This window comes from Meriones unguiculatus, chromosome 2, assembly GCF_030254825.1.
Source record: "Meriones unguiculatus strain TT.TT164.6M chromosome 2, Bangor_MerUng_6.1, whole genome shotgun sequence".
Taxonomy (NCBI): Eukaryota; Metazoa; Chordata; class Mammalia; order Rodentia; family Muridae; genus Meriones; species Meriones unguiculatus.
This window is the reverse complement of record NC_083350.1, coordinates 39,779,810-39,792,792: the sequence shown is the minus strand read 5'-3', so window position 1 is coordinate 39,792,792 and position 12,983 is coordinate 39,779,810. Positions and strand designations below refer to the sequence as shown.

Below are 12,983 nucleotides of genomic sequence, written 5' to 3'. Positions count from 1 at the left end.
AGCAGGAGGAAGTAAAAACAGTGAAAGGGCATGAAATTGAACCCTTTTCTTATGGGCAGTTTGACTATAACTCTGGAAATTATCCCTGTAAAACCAACTGATAAGTATTAGGAAGTAGGAATTCGGAAACTATGAGGATGAAAAAGTTGTATCTTTCTTAATTTCCCTCACTCTGTGAAGTTGCATATATAAAGCAAGATTGAGTCATTCTTTCATTCATGCTGTGATACTTAACTGCCCATGACATAATGCTCTATTATACTTGTATATTAAATTCAATTTACACATACAGGCATTCCTTGTTATCTTAATCTAACCCAATAATGAAGTCAGGTTGAACTTCAATTTTTGAATAACTGAACACTTTGTTTTCTTGTTTTATATGTGAAAAACGATGCATTCCTAGCCAATTCTATTTTGCCCCAATATCATTAGACACTCTTAATGATGCACATAGCTCAACAAGAATCTTTTCATCCTTTCAATACATCAATTATTTAATTACTCAATAGTTAAGCAAATGAAAGGGAGCATTTGTGTGTAATATGAATCAAAGTCCCACATAAGACTGCAAAGATAGAACATTATATACTAATTGCATTTTGAGTTAATAAAGAAAAATAAAGACTTTAAGCCCTTTAGAAAGTCACCTGAGTTTACTGCCTGGTATGGCAGGAAAGACCATATACAAAGAGAGGTTTCACCAAATGGGATTCAATTTTCATGAAAAAAAATTAATATGGGATTTTTTTCAAGCTGAATCCTAACCAAGTTTAGACCAAAACAGTACTGGGTATCAGGTGGGTCATTTGATCTGTGGATTTCAGACATAGCAGTTACATTGCCCTCCACACAGTAACAATGTTACTATTCTTCTTGTGTCCTACATACGTATACATACAAATACACATACATATACATATATTATACATATATTATATATATTATATATTATATATTATATATTATATATTATATATTATATATCTCCTCTTTCTGCTAACGTTTGACCTACTTCCTGTCTTGTAGTTTCAAAGTACCCTGGCCTCTAGAAAGCATTGATTTCAGGCAGGTTTTATACCTGATAATTATTGAAACAATCCCTAATGACAGAACCATAGGTGTGTACACTGCAGAGAGATTTCCACACACTAGTCTGTGTACCTCCACCAGAAAAATTGGTTTTGTTTTGTCAATTTAAAATGTGTACAGGTAGCAGCCCAACTTCCTAAGCTTTCCCATCCTACCCAAACCGGGAGGATTCAAGCAGGGTGATCAGAATAGCAGGACTTACAATATTACATTCACATCATATATGTGAGAATCATAATGTACCAGTTTTAGAATCTATCCCAATCATTTCTACTTCATCTTCTGTTAAAACAGTAAGTATGGGTCGATGTTAAATAGCAGTGCAATTTTCAATTAAAGTGCAAAATGTTACAGAGACTATCTACGTTGAACAAATTAAAGAGACCTGGCTATTCCTTTCAGTAATCCTTACTGTATTCTCATAGTTTCTATCTATTTTCCCTTCCCATTTGTTTGTTGTTTATTCCCTGAAATTTCTTCCTGTGTATCATTTCCTTTTCAAGACATATCACGCTTGATGGTGATGCATAGTTGAAGAGTTCTCATCATGCATTTCTATATGGAGGTCTAAGGCCCTTCAGAACCAAGGTTCTGGTCTTGGTTTGTCAATAACAAATTTTTGCTGCCTTCCACTCACATGCCTACTTATTGTCAGGCTGGAGCCGAGGCCAGCAGAACCTGATATCGGCCAGAGCATCCTGGAACTCTCAGAGCGAGAAGAGCCAAGGGTAAAAATTCATCTCTAATGCTAAGTTGATTTGTTGCTTGTGTATTAGGTTTGGTGTGTTAAATATTCTAGATATGGTAGTTCTAAAATACGTGGAGACATTTACAGACCAAAGTAGAAAAATAAGAGTCAGAAGTTTCAAAGAAGCATAGCCAATTTTAATCTGTTTGGAAAGAAATACAGTTAATATGCAGGAAAATTAGCCAGTGGCTGTATATTATTCATAAAGGAACAACACTGAAGTCAGGGTCGATTCGGTCCAGAGCTCTCTATGGGACTGTGGGTATCAAGGTAATGGCTGCTAATGTGGCCTGGTGTTGGTTTACTCAATGCAGTATGCTATGTGTTACGGAATTTGCATAAATGATTTTCTTAATCTGTAAAACTTTGTGAGTGCTGGTTTTTATTGCTGCTCACCAGATGACTCTTGGGCTTAAAGCTGGAATAGCAAAAAGTAAGGCTGAGGCAGTGAGGTGGCTCAGTAAAGGGTGTTCGCTGCCAACCTGACTGTCTCATTCCCAGAGTCATTGAGAGCGAAGTGGAGAACCTGCCCTGCAACTTACCCTCTGACCTTCGCAGGAGCTTGCTAGCATGCCAACATGAGCGTGTACACATGCGCACACGGAACTGGACACGCAATAACAAAACCTAGAAGTGGTTTGTTCAAAAATAGTATTTTTATAGTTAAGAGAGACAAGCCAAAATGTAACTGAGTGGTCTGAGTCAAAAACTATTTCATATTATGACTCTCTGTATCTTCTGTGAGCATCGTCTTTTGATACTGTTTTATTTCACTTATTACAATTCATTGCTGTTGCTTCATTTCATTTATACTATTTTAAAGTATTTGAATCACACGATGGATTGACTAACATGCAAAATTGCTAAATACATGTAAGTTTAATATATAATAATCATAAAGTGGCATACGTCTACTTGAATTCAACACTATTTCAGAGTCCACACTTGAGCCGCCATACCCTGAGTCCTCTTGCCAGTACGTCATTTCGAGTTGCCTGACGCTAACACGATGGTAAACATCAAAGAATTCCCACGATGTGAACTTTGTGGGGTTTACACTGAGATCGATCTCTTTGCTATTCTTATTAAATTTTCAGAGGGAAAAAATGCTCTTTGCCATGACTTTGTTCTTCATTGCATTACTGTGAAACGTTTATCTACTACAGACTCACACAGAAAATTAGTCTCAGTAACTGCAAAAGTCTCTTCCTTTCACTGGGCACTGTCTCTTCATTAGGTGTTTTAAATGCAAAAGTTCAGCTTCTTATAGTAGCTGGAATAAGTATGAACATATTTCCAAATTAAATAATTCGTCTAGCTATATCTAGTTAGTCAAGGTCCTGTTAAATTTATACAATTATGCCAGGTTTGTGGACATCCAAATAAATGCTTGTTTTTCTGAGAAGCTGTATATTATATACCAATTATGGTTTGTTTTCTGCTTTCAAACAAAAATTATATACATACATATAATATATGATAGAGATGATATATATAGTAGAGATGATAAGCAAATTTTATTAGATGAACCAATAGAACACAGCAAGGGAAAAAGAATTAGTTACCAAAAGCGTAATGTTCCTATCATCATTATTGATGCTCTATAAAATATTGACTGCACTTTGGCATCAGTATTAATAAAATATCAAGAGTGATTTAGGTAATGCTCCTAGATTTTGAGTTCACATAGAGTTCTCCAATTATCCCAGCAATAATTATAAGTCAGGTGTTTTAGTCAGGCTTCTGACACTGTGACTTATTTTGCTCACACTTTCATTAAATTTAGTCCACAGCGGCACGGCCCTTCACGAGCATCTGTGGAGAGGCTGCACACAATGTTTCCGGGAGCAGGGCTCTTCATCTCACGGCAACCCGAAAGCAACAAGGAACACAGGAGTAGGCAACAAGGTATACCTTCTGGTGTGTGCTCCCAGTGACCTGCTTCCTCAGATTAGGTCATGAGCTCCCCCCCACCACCACCAGCAAAAGAATTACCGTGAACCCAGCAAAAGATCAACCTCACAGGTTAGGATACAAAGTCTGTGATCCAGTAACCTCTTTTGGTGACTGGATTCCCCCACCACTGCTGGGGTGGGAACAGGTGGGGAATGACACACTAAACGTTGAAAGCACAAGGCTTGAAAGGATAACTTATATGCAAACCCTAACACCGGGTGACAGCAATCTACCATTTTGCACCAAGTCACAACAGCAACTCCCAGTTTATAGGTGAATGTGACGTGTTAATTCATAAACTTGGCCATTATTCACCGGTTGAAGTCACCTTGTTTTACTGTTCTTTCACAAAGTGAGTTTATCAAACATCAGAATTTAATGTTTGAGTGTAAGATTAGGTCCAATAATCCCGATTCTAACTGGTCCTTCTGCTTTACCCCTGAAGCAACACTGGGGAATCTTTCTGAAATTGTTTCTACCTCTGTGATCAGGAAATTGATAACAAGTATACCGTAGCTCTGCTTGCACTGGTGTCATGAAGATTTGCCTGTTGTTGGGGAATATACTCAAAATTTCACTCATAGTCTTCTAGATAATAAATTTACAAGAAAACTATTTTAGGCAAGAAGCAAGTAAAATCTATATTTTTATGATAATATCCATGTATGATCCAAAAATGTAAAAAACATTTAATTTCAATGCATCAGTTTCTTAAATCTAATAATCTTCTCACTAATGCATGTATTCCCCATCTTCCATCTCGTTTCTAACAATTTTGCTTAATTTTAATTGGTTCTATTATAGTTGTCAGCATATATGACAGGGTGTCTCAACACCAGTGATTTTTAGGATTGACCAAGTCATAGCCCAGGATTTAAAACACGAAATCACCACTTGTTAGAGAGTTCTCACAATCACCATCAACACATTTACTCTGTGATGCTGATAAGGGTAGAAAACAAGACACTGAGGTTGGAGGGAAGGTAGATTTATATAGTGTCTGAGGGTTATTTAACCCCACTTCCTGACATCTCATCAAGCAAGGATAAGTCTACAGCTACAGATTTCTCAGACTTTCTTTCTTGGATTTTCACTCGCCTTTGTCCCAGATCCACAGTCTATCATGGCATGTTCAGGAAGCAACATTCTGACATGTCACTTTTCTATGTCAAAACCTCCAGTGATTCTTCCATCTCCAGTATGAAAACAAAAAACAGAAAACCCTAAAAAACAAAACAAACAAACAAAAGCTGCTCCTGATGTTAACACAGATCCGTGTGATCTGATTCTAAATCATTTCCTTAGCCATCATTACTGACTATACAATGAATACTGAGGTCAAACTTGAAGCTGTTGTTGCTAGTTTTTGTCTTGACTCTACTTGTTTGTATTCAGATGCATGACAAACTATCGCTGGTTTGCCTGTTAAACCTTCCTCTGGTCTTCATGCAGAGCACTGTCTTCAAGTAGGAGCATCTACTGGCAGTTCTTTTCTTGTAACATAAGCAATGTTCACTTTGTAGTATTGATCTCAGTGCACACTGGACTTCAGTGATGTTCCAGGAGCCTTACAGCCTGTTCTAGATTACACAATCCTTTGTAGTCAAAACTTTGTTTGCTTTGTGCCCATATATTCTCCCTCAATATCACATGTAATTTCCTATTCCTAATAGTTATATGGATCACCATCCCTTGTCTGTGCTAAAAAAAAGAACACTTTAAGTAAAGAGATAATTATAATTACCTCAGAAAACCATGCTTGATTATACTGTTTGGGCATAGGAAACCCAAAGACAGATCATGGAGCGATGGCTCAGGGATTAAAAGCACTCGCTGTTCTTGCAAAAAACCTGAGTTTGGTTCCCAATACCCACACAGCAACACACAACTGTCTCTAGCTCAAGTTCCAAGAGATTTGATGCTCTACTCTGGCTTGTACAGGAACCAGGCATTTACAAGATATATATACACTTATATGCACACAAAGTTGTATACCCGTAAAATAAAAATAAATAAATCTTTATGAATACTTTTAATAAAAAGTAAACATGACATAAAAACATGAGAAATAACCGTTGTTATTTATTATACTGATAATCCTTTGGACAGGATCATTTCTTACAACAGTGGCATGAGGCACCATGTGTGAAATCCTGGTCTGAGTGATATCCTGCTTTCCCAATCTTCCCATGCATGCTTCTTCCTTCCTCCTTCCTTCCTTTTTTTTTTTTTTTTTTTTTTGCTAAACAGCATTTATGCCACCAAGTAAAGTATCCAAGCATCACTGACATGACATTGGGGTTGCTAATTACTTAAGGCTAAATATTATCCACGCTTTATTTTCTTTTCAGTACTTTAATGTATTCAAAGATACTTTGGTGTAAGTGATGATGCTGTTAATACTTTCAGAGCCTGTGTTTGTCACTATGTAGCAAACCCTGAAAGAATGGACAAACCATTGCTTTTCTGTTTGACTAGGTTTCTAGGTGATAAAGTGTATGAATTCCCTTATAATACAGTTGCTTTTACTGACTTTAAAATGTAAATGTTTTTCAAACATTTGTAATTAAAAGAATTGCTTCAGGGACAGTCAGGTACAAAAAGAATTATAAAGTGTGCCTAGAGACCAAAAATTATTTTCTACTGTTATTTAACTAACTTGAACTTTCAGCCACTAGACAAAAACCACTCCTGGGGTCATTTCTGAGGTGTAAACACTTAAGCAAATTGAATTATCTAGTGTTTTCTGTGTCTTTTTCACAATACGTTATCACTAAAATAAAGATAAATCTACAGTGATAATTTCAAGAATTTTACTGTTGTAAGTTCTTCCAGTTTATCCTCATATCTATCCTATGGTGTAACTTTATCATTATCCTATTTAAAAAATTAGGAAACTACAAGAGATACTAAATTACCGTTATTCACACTCGAGTGTATCAGAATGCATATTCTGACTCAAAGGGAGAGAACGCTCCAAAATATTTCTAGCCCAAGGTTTGTCTAAAAACCAGCACTATCAATGTTATGCGTGTACTCAGAGTAAATAAAGCATCTTAGCCATGCTCCTCAGGCTCACCTAGAGCAAAGCTGCCAAAATACTTGGAAACACCATGCTCTGTCTGCTAGCTCTCTCCATGTTGATCTGCCTGGTGGCTGAGTAACGTACAAAGAAACAAGACCAAGAATAAACCCTTATGTTTAAAAAGAGATGCATTGAGATTATGTATCACCCTAAATTCAAGGTCAGTCTTTCACTTTGAATTTACTACGAAGACTTCATATATATGATTGAAGTAAATTACTGACTCTCTAATTCTACTGACAGTTGATGAGTAGTGTCTTTTTGTTTGTTTAGTTGGTTGGTTGGGTTTTTTTGTTTGTTTGTTTGATCGCTTGCTTGCTTTTTTGACTTTCCCTGACTAGAGCTATCCTCAATAATTGAAATTTCAAATCAAGAGTCCAGAAAAGTCTTTCTGGACTTATCTTTTTTGCATGAGTAAATTCAAAGACATATTTTGTTTTTCACAAAATAAAGTGCATTTTAAAGTATGAGTTTTTTTGTAAGGAAAATTGATTTTCTTCACTTTTGCATTATTAAAATATAAGTTATCCTTATTTCAATGAAATGCTGAAAATAAAATGGACAACATGACCTGCTGCTATGCAAGATGCATCTGAAATTTTTATTTATTACGTTATCTAATTTCTTAAAAAAAAACAGCTAAGGGATTATCTCATTAAAGAATTATCTCATTATGTTTTGATCCTTTGAATGTACATCTTTGAAATTTTCAGTTTTAGCATAAAGTTAAAATAAACTCATCTATAATAGATCAGAAGTCTCCTCCATGTACAAGGGGAGCCATAAATCATTTTTATTTAATGTATTCTAAGAACTTAAAAATCACAATGTATATACAGTATCTTACAAAAAAGAGGTAGCTTAATCAGTGAGAAAATGTCTTTTACACCCCTGGCCTGCAAATGATCTACTTCACGCTGTATATCAAGAGGTTTTAACCTCTAACTATATTTTATATAAGTTATTTTCTAATCAAGGCAACTTTTACTGTAATTCTCATTTTAAATCAGTCTCTGCCAAATATATAATTATTCACAACTTTAAAGCTTTTTATATATAATGCTTTTATAAGATGGTTTATCACTCTGGATAATATTTATAGACACATTCTTTCATTGCCTTGGAAATAATTTACACTGCTTAATATTTTCCAGGGTAAATGTGTGTGATGTCCCATTTAAAGCAAGCATAATGGTTTTGACTGAAAGTTGCTAATAATCACGGATTAACTATTTTAACAAACCTGAATGAGGTGAAAAACTACTTTGAAGGACAGTTGCTTAAGACTGCTATAAATAAGGATGACATATTCAGAGGTCACAGGCATATGTTTAAACTGTTTTTCTATGTTTTGTTGATCTTGTCTATTTCTCAGGGAAACTGAACACATGATGGGAAAAATAAAAGCCCAAACAACAAAACACAAACTATTCTTTCCTTGTGAAGCACAGTATACTGAGCTATAGCACAGAATGAAATATAACTTCACTATCATCTTAAAATCTACTAAGTGAACAAGGTATAAATCTCTTGGCATACTTGGACATACAATCACAGGTAAATTTTCTTTAGCCATTGACTTGCTTGTCTGTCCCTCTCGTTCTTTGCCCTAGAAACTCATCTTTAAAACAGTATTGGTAAACTAAGCTTCCCATTTTAAAGCACCTATAGACATTTAATGACCCCAAGGTGATTACATATGGATAAATAAAGAATGAAATTAAGAAAAAAAGCATAACTCAAATTTTAGAATGGGTTAAGAATATGAAAAGAACATACACACACACATTATACTTTGAAATCTTTCAACTTTGAAAATATTGAATAACTTATAACAATAATAACTTATATAATAATTATAATATGATAATATAAAATGATAATAATAACTTATAGTTGAGCAAATATAGAAATAAAAAAAACTGATGCTGTTTTTCAATCTTAGTTTAGGAATATTAAAAAGGCTGGTATAGCCAGTGTTGGTAGATATAAGTAAATATGGAATTCTTCAAATATTTTGGATTTGATTAGAGACTGATAGTATCTGTGCAAAATACTTTGGTGTTATCTAATAAAACATTAAATGTATGTATTGGTTGACTCAACAACTTCCATTTAAAAACCATATTATTACTTAAGAGTGAAAAGATACTTAGCATTATTTGCTAAAACCATTGATCCATATTGGTAATGAATAAAAAATCTAGAACCAATGAAGTGGACCTAAGTGTAAAACTATATGTACAACTTTCCAAGAAATTTCATTAAACAGAAGAAGCAAAGTAAGTGAAGAAAAATTAGTCTAATCTTATTAACGATTAATATGCAGTTCTGTATAAATTTACATAGTATATGTATATGTGTGTGTGTTTGTGTGTGTGTGTGTGTTGATATAGACAAGTAGGGATAATTAGATTCCTGATTTGTGTATCTATAATCAAAACAAATTCAGAAATACTAAAAGTGTTTGCACTATAGTTTGGACTGCTGAATTGCACAACAGAACTTTTTTTCTCTTTTTATTTGGGTGCTTGTCTCATTGTTTTGAGATACAGTTTTACTATGTAACCAATACTGGCATTTAACTCACTATATAGTTCACTCTGGCTTTGAATTTCCAATTATCTTGTCTCTGCTTCTCAAATACTGGCATTTGAGTATTGTGCAGCCACACCTACCTGGAGACTGTGTTTCTTTTTCAATATTTCTTCATAATTTATTGTGATTTGTCTAAGATATATTTATTTTAATTGTTGTATATGAATGTTAGGCCTGCATTATTTCCATACACCACATGTATGCTTGGCATCCATTGACCGAGGCCAGAAGTGGGTAGAGGATTCTCTGAAACTGGAGCTAAAGAGGCGTGAACTGCCATACTTTGGAACTGGACTTAGGTCTTCTTTAAGAGCAGCAAATGCTTTAAACACTAAGCCACCTTCTCCAGCCTCTCATTTGATTTTGAAGTTTTCCTTTTGTGCTTAAAGAAAACCTGACATAATGATGATTTAAAAATGCATTCTAGCACTTAAATCCATTATATATATATATATATATATATATACTCTTTATTAAAATTCTTTACTAATTTTGCAAAAGAATTAAGATATAGCAATTCTATAACTCAACAGAAATTAAGGGGCTGAAGCAATGAATGGTCATTACTGAAGTTAAAATTTAGAAGGATAATCAAAGCAAAAGCTCTGTCATTAGCTCTCATGAACCAAATGGAAATGAAAAACAGCAGTAAGATTCAGCAGAGCCTGTAGGATGTCCAGCTCTGGTGCTGTACCTCGGTCACCTGTCCATCAAAACTCATGCAGCTGGCATTTGCCTTTGGCTCCACACAGTGAAAATTAATTAAACTCATAGTCCAGCTTTTGTTTTTGTTTAACTGTGGCATCTTCTTTAAATATCCAAGAAATGGAATGTAACACATTAAATTTGAGTCATGAGCTCATAGCAGCTCTGGTTCCTGCACAAGATCGATAGAATATCAAGCAAGTAAACATTCCAGCAAGAGGTCCTCACACAGCCCCCACCTATACCTGAAATGCTATTGTAAGTTCTTGGCTTCTGGGAGAAAAAGAATCATGATATCAGGTTTTGGACCCTGATTAGTCAACCATTTTTCAGTGGGTGCTTCAACACCCGGGTTTATATTGGCAGCAGTTAGACTCTGTGGATTATTAAAAAATGAGAAGGGATGAAGTTTGGAGTTATAGAGATGAGGATTGGAGAAAGGTGAGGAGTAAATATAACCATCTTATATTATATACATTTCTCAAAGAATTAATAAACATTTACACTAAAATTAAATAAAATATCTTGAGAGTTTTTGACAAGCTATATAATACCCATGACACAACAAAGAATATAGAATTTCTTGGGGATAAGAACAAAGCTCAGAATTTTTTCTGTTCCTTCAGTGATTCCAGCATTCTGCTCATTAAATGTGCTGGAACAGATTTCAGAAGTACAAGGGGATTTTATCTTTTTTGCTTATTTTGTTGTTCCCTGATACACTTTAGATTTTTATAATAATGCTTAGAAATCAATAAATAGTGGCTGCCAAATATATTGTGTTTAGTAAGTGTTTTCACTAATTTCAAAATTACACATACATCAGAAGGTTGTATTTTGAAGAAATATACAAATATGCAGAAAACACTTGGGGTGATTTCAGTAACAAAAATGTATGTAATGAAGATTTTAATTTGCTCAGAATGTAAATTCATTTTTAGACAGAAATACGACATCATGTTAATGCAAAAAAGTAGAGGATAAATCTTAATTTCTATTGATTCCATGTCTTCAAAGAAAAACAAATTTCCTCATAAAGCTGTGAGAACAAAGCCGGGTACTCAACCACTGTAAGTGGACACAGCAATCCGATACACCATGCATGCCCTCTTCTGCCTCTGTTTTATGTCTCTCATTATTTACTGTTGATGTGCTGTGATTTTCACAGGCTTCCTTGGCATCTCAAATTCATTTCAGAATAGTGCAAAGACATAACAAACGAAATTTAAAAACAGGTACACTGGAAAATTACTGAAATTTGAAGGCTATTTTCTAAGGAACCGCTGAACTTTGACATATATTATACTTCATAATCGACCAAAAGTCAGTGAGAATGACTAACATTCCCCAAATATTCATGTTTACTAGTTTTACACTAATGAGTTCTTCCCTTTTACAGTGCTTAGGTTTCTGGATACAGCCTAGGAAAAAGAAAATCAGGAAATAAAAGGGAGACCGTGAGAGCAGACGACCTAGGGGATGCCTCAGAAATGATGTTTACATGCAGAATATTCACTTCTTATATCTCCATTAAGGGCTAAGATATTCTCCCAAGGCCTTTTCCTGGCATTCAACCCGATTTGATTATGGCAAAAAGAATTATCTGACAGTCTTCAGTTCTCATACATGGACAAAACCTGCTGATCACAATTATTTAGAAAGGAAAATTTTTTTCATCTACATGTAAGAAGATTGAGAGGTAAAAAATAGAATTCACTTTGAAAGTACAGCTAAAGTTTAATGCTATTCAAATTCAAATATACAGCCCTAAATAGTGCACTGTGATGTTAACTGCAAAAGTGTTATTTCGGAAACGCTCAGCACACGCACTGAGAAGGTAAGCAGCAACCACCTGTCCTCTTCTCCCCACTGCACACAGCTGAGACCAACAGCCCTACCTGCTGGCCAACGTCTGACTCAGACACCAGGATGGCCTGAGCAGCATAATCCAACAGAGTAGCCTGAGAGATAGCATGATGACTGCCCATGCTAGCCCTGAGCCCAGAGCCACCGCCAAGGTCTTCCTTCCAAACAAGAGCAAGTGACTCTTTGTAGGTAAAATTTCCAAGTAGCTTTTCTAAACGGAGGACTAGCACTTTGTCATGATTCTGAGGGGTTTCCTGCACCCGGAATTCCATCTCTGAACTGACAATCGCCTCTCCCAGCTCTGTCACCTACCTGAACTGTGATTGCCAGGTACAGCAAAAAATGACTTTCAAACGTACCATGTACCATTTACAATTTTACAAATGTTCAGTTCAAGTTTTCAGGTGTTTTTTTTTTTTTTTTTTTTTTTTTTACTAATTATTACTATTTATTTATTATTTATTACAATTTATTCACTTTGTATCCCGGCTGTGGACCTCTCCCCCGTCTCCTCCCTATCCCACTCACCCTCCTCCCTCTTCTCCCCCTATGCCTCTCCCCAAGTCCACCGATAGGGGAGGACCTCCTCCCCTTCCCTCTGACCCTAGCTTATAGGGTCTCATCAGGGCTGGCTGCATTGTCTTCCTCTGTGGGCTGGTAAGGCTGCTCCCCCACACACACCCAGGGGGAGCTGATCAGAGAGCCAGCCACTGAGTTCATGACAGAGACAGCCCCTGCTCCCCTTACTAGGGAACCCACTTGGACACTGAGCTGCCATGGACTACATCGAGCTGCTATGGGCTACCACCCAGCCTGGGTATTATGTCCTCTCCATGCATGGTCCTTGGTTGGGGTATCAGTCTCAGCAGGGTTTCCCTGGGCCCAGATTTTTGCCTGTTTTAGAGCTCCTGACCCCTCTATATCCCTCTTCTT

General features: G+C 35.8%; 1 pseudogene; it reads right to left on the bottom strand.

Moving 5' to 3' along the window:
- Positions 1–12,322, bottom strand: part of LOC110540165 (ornithine decarboxylase-like) — a 73,821-nt pseudogene extending 61,499 nt beyond the window's left edge.
- Between the last annotated feature and the right edge of the window lie 661 nt (positions 12,323–12,983).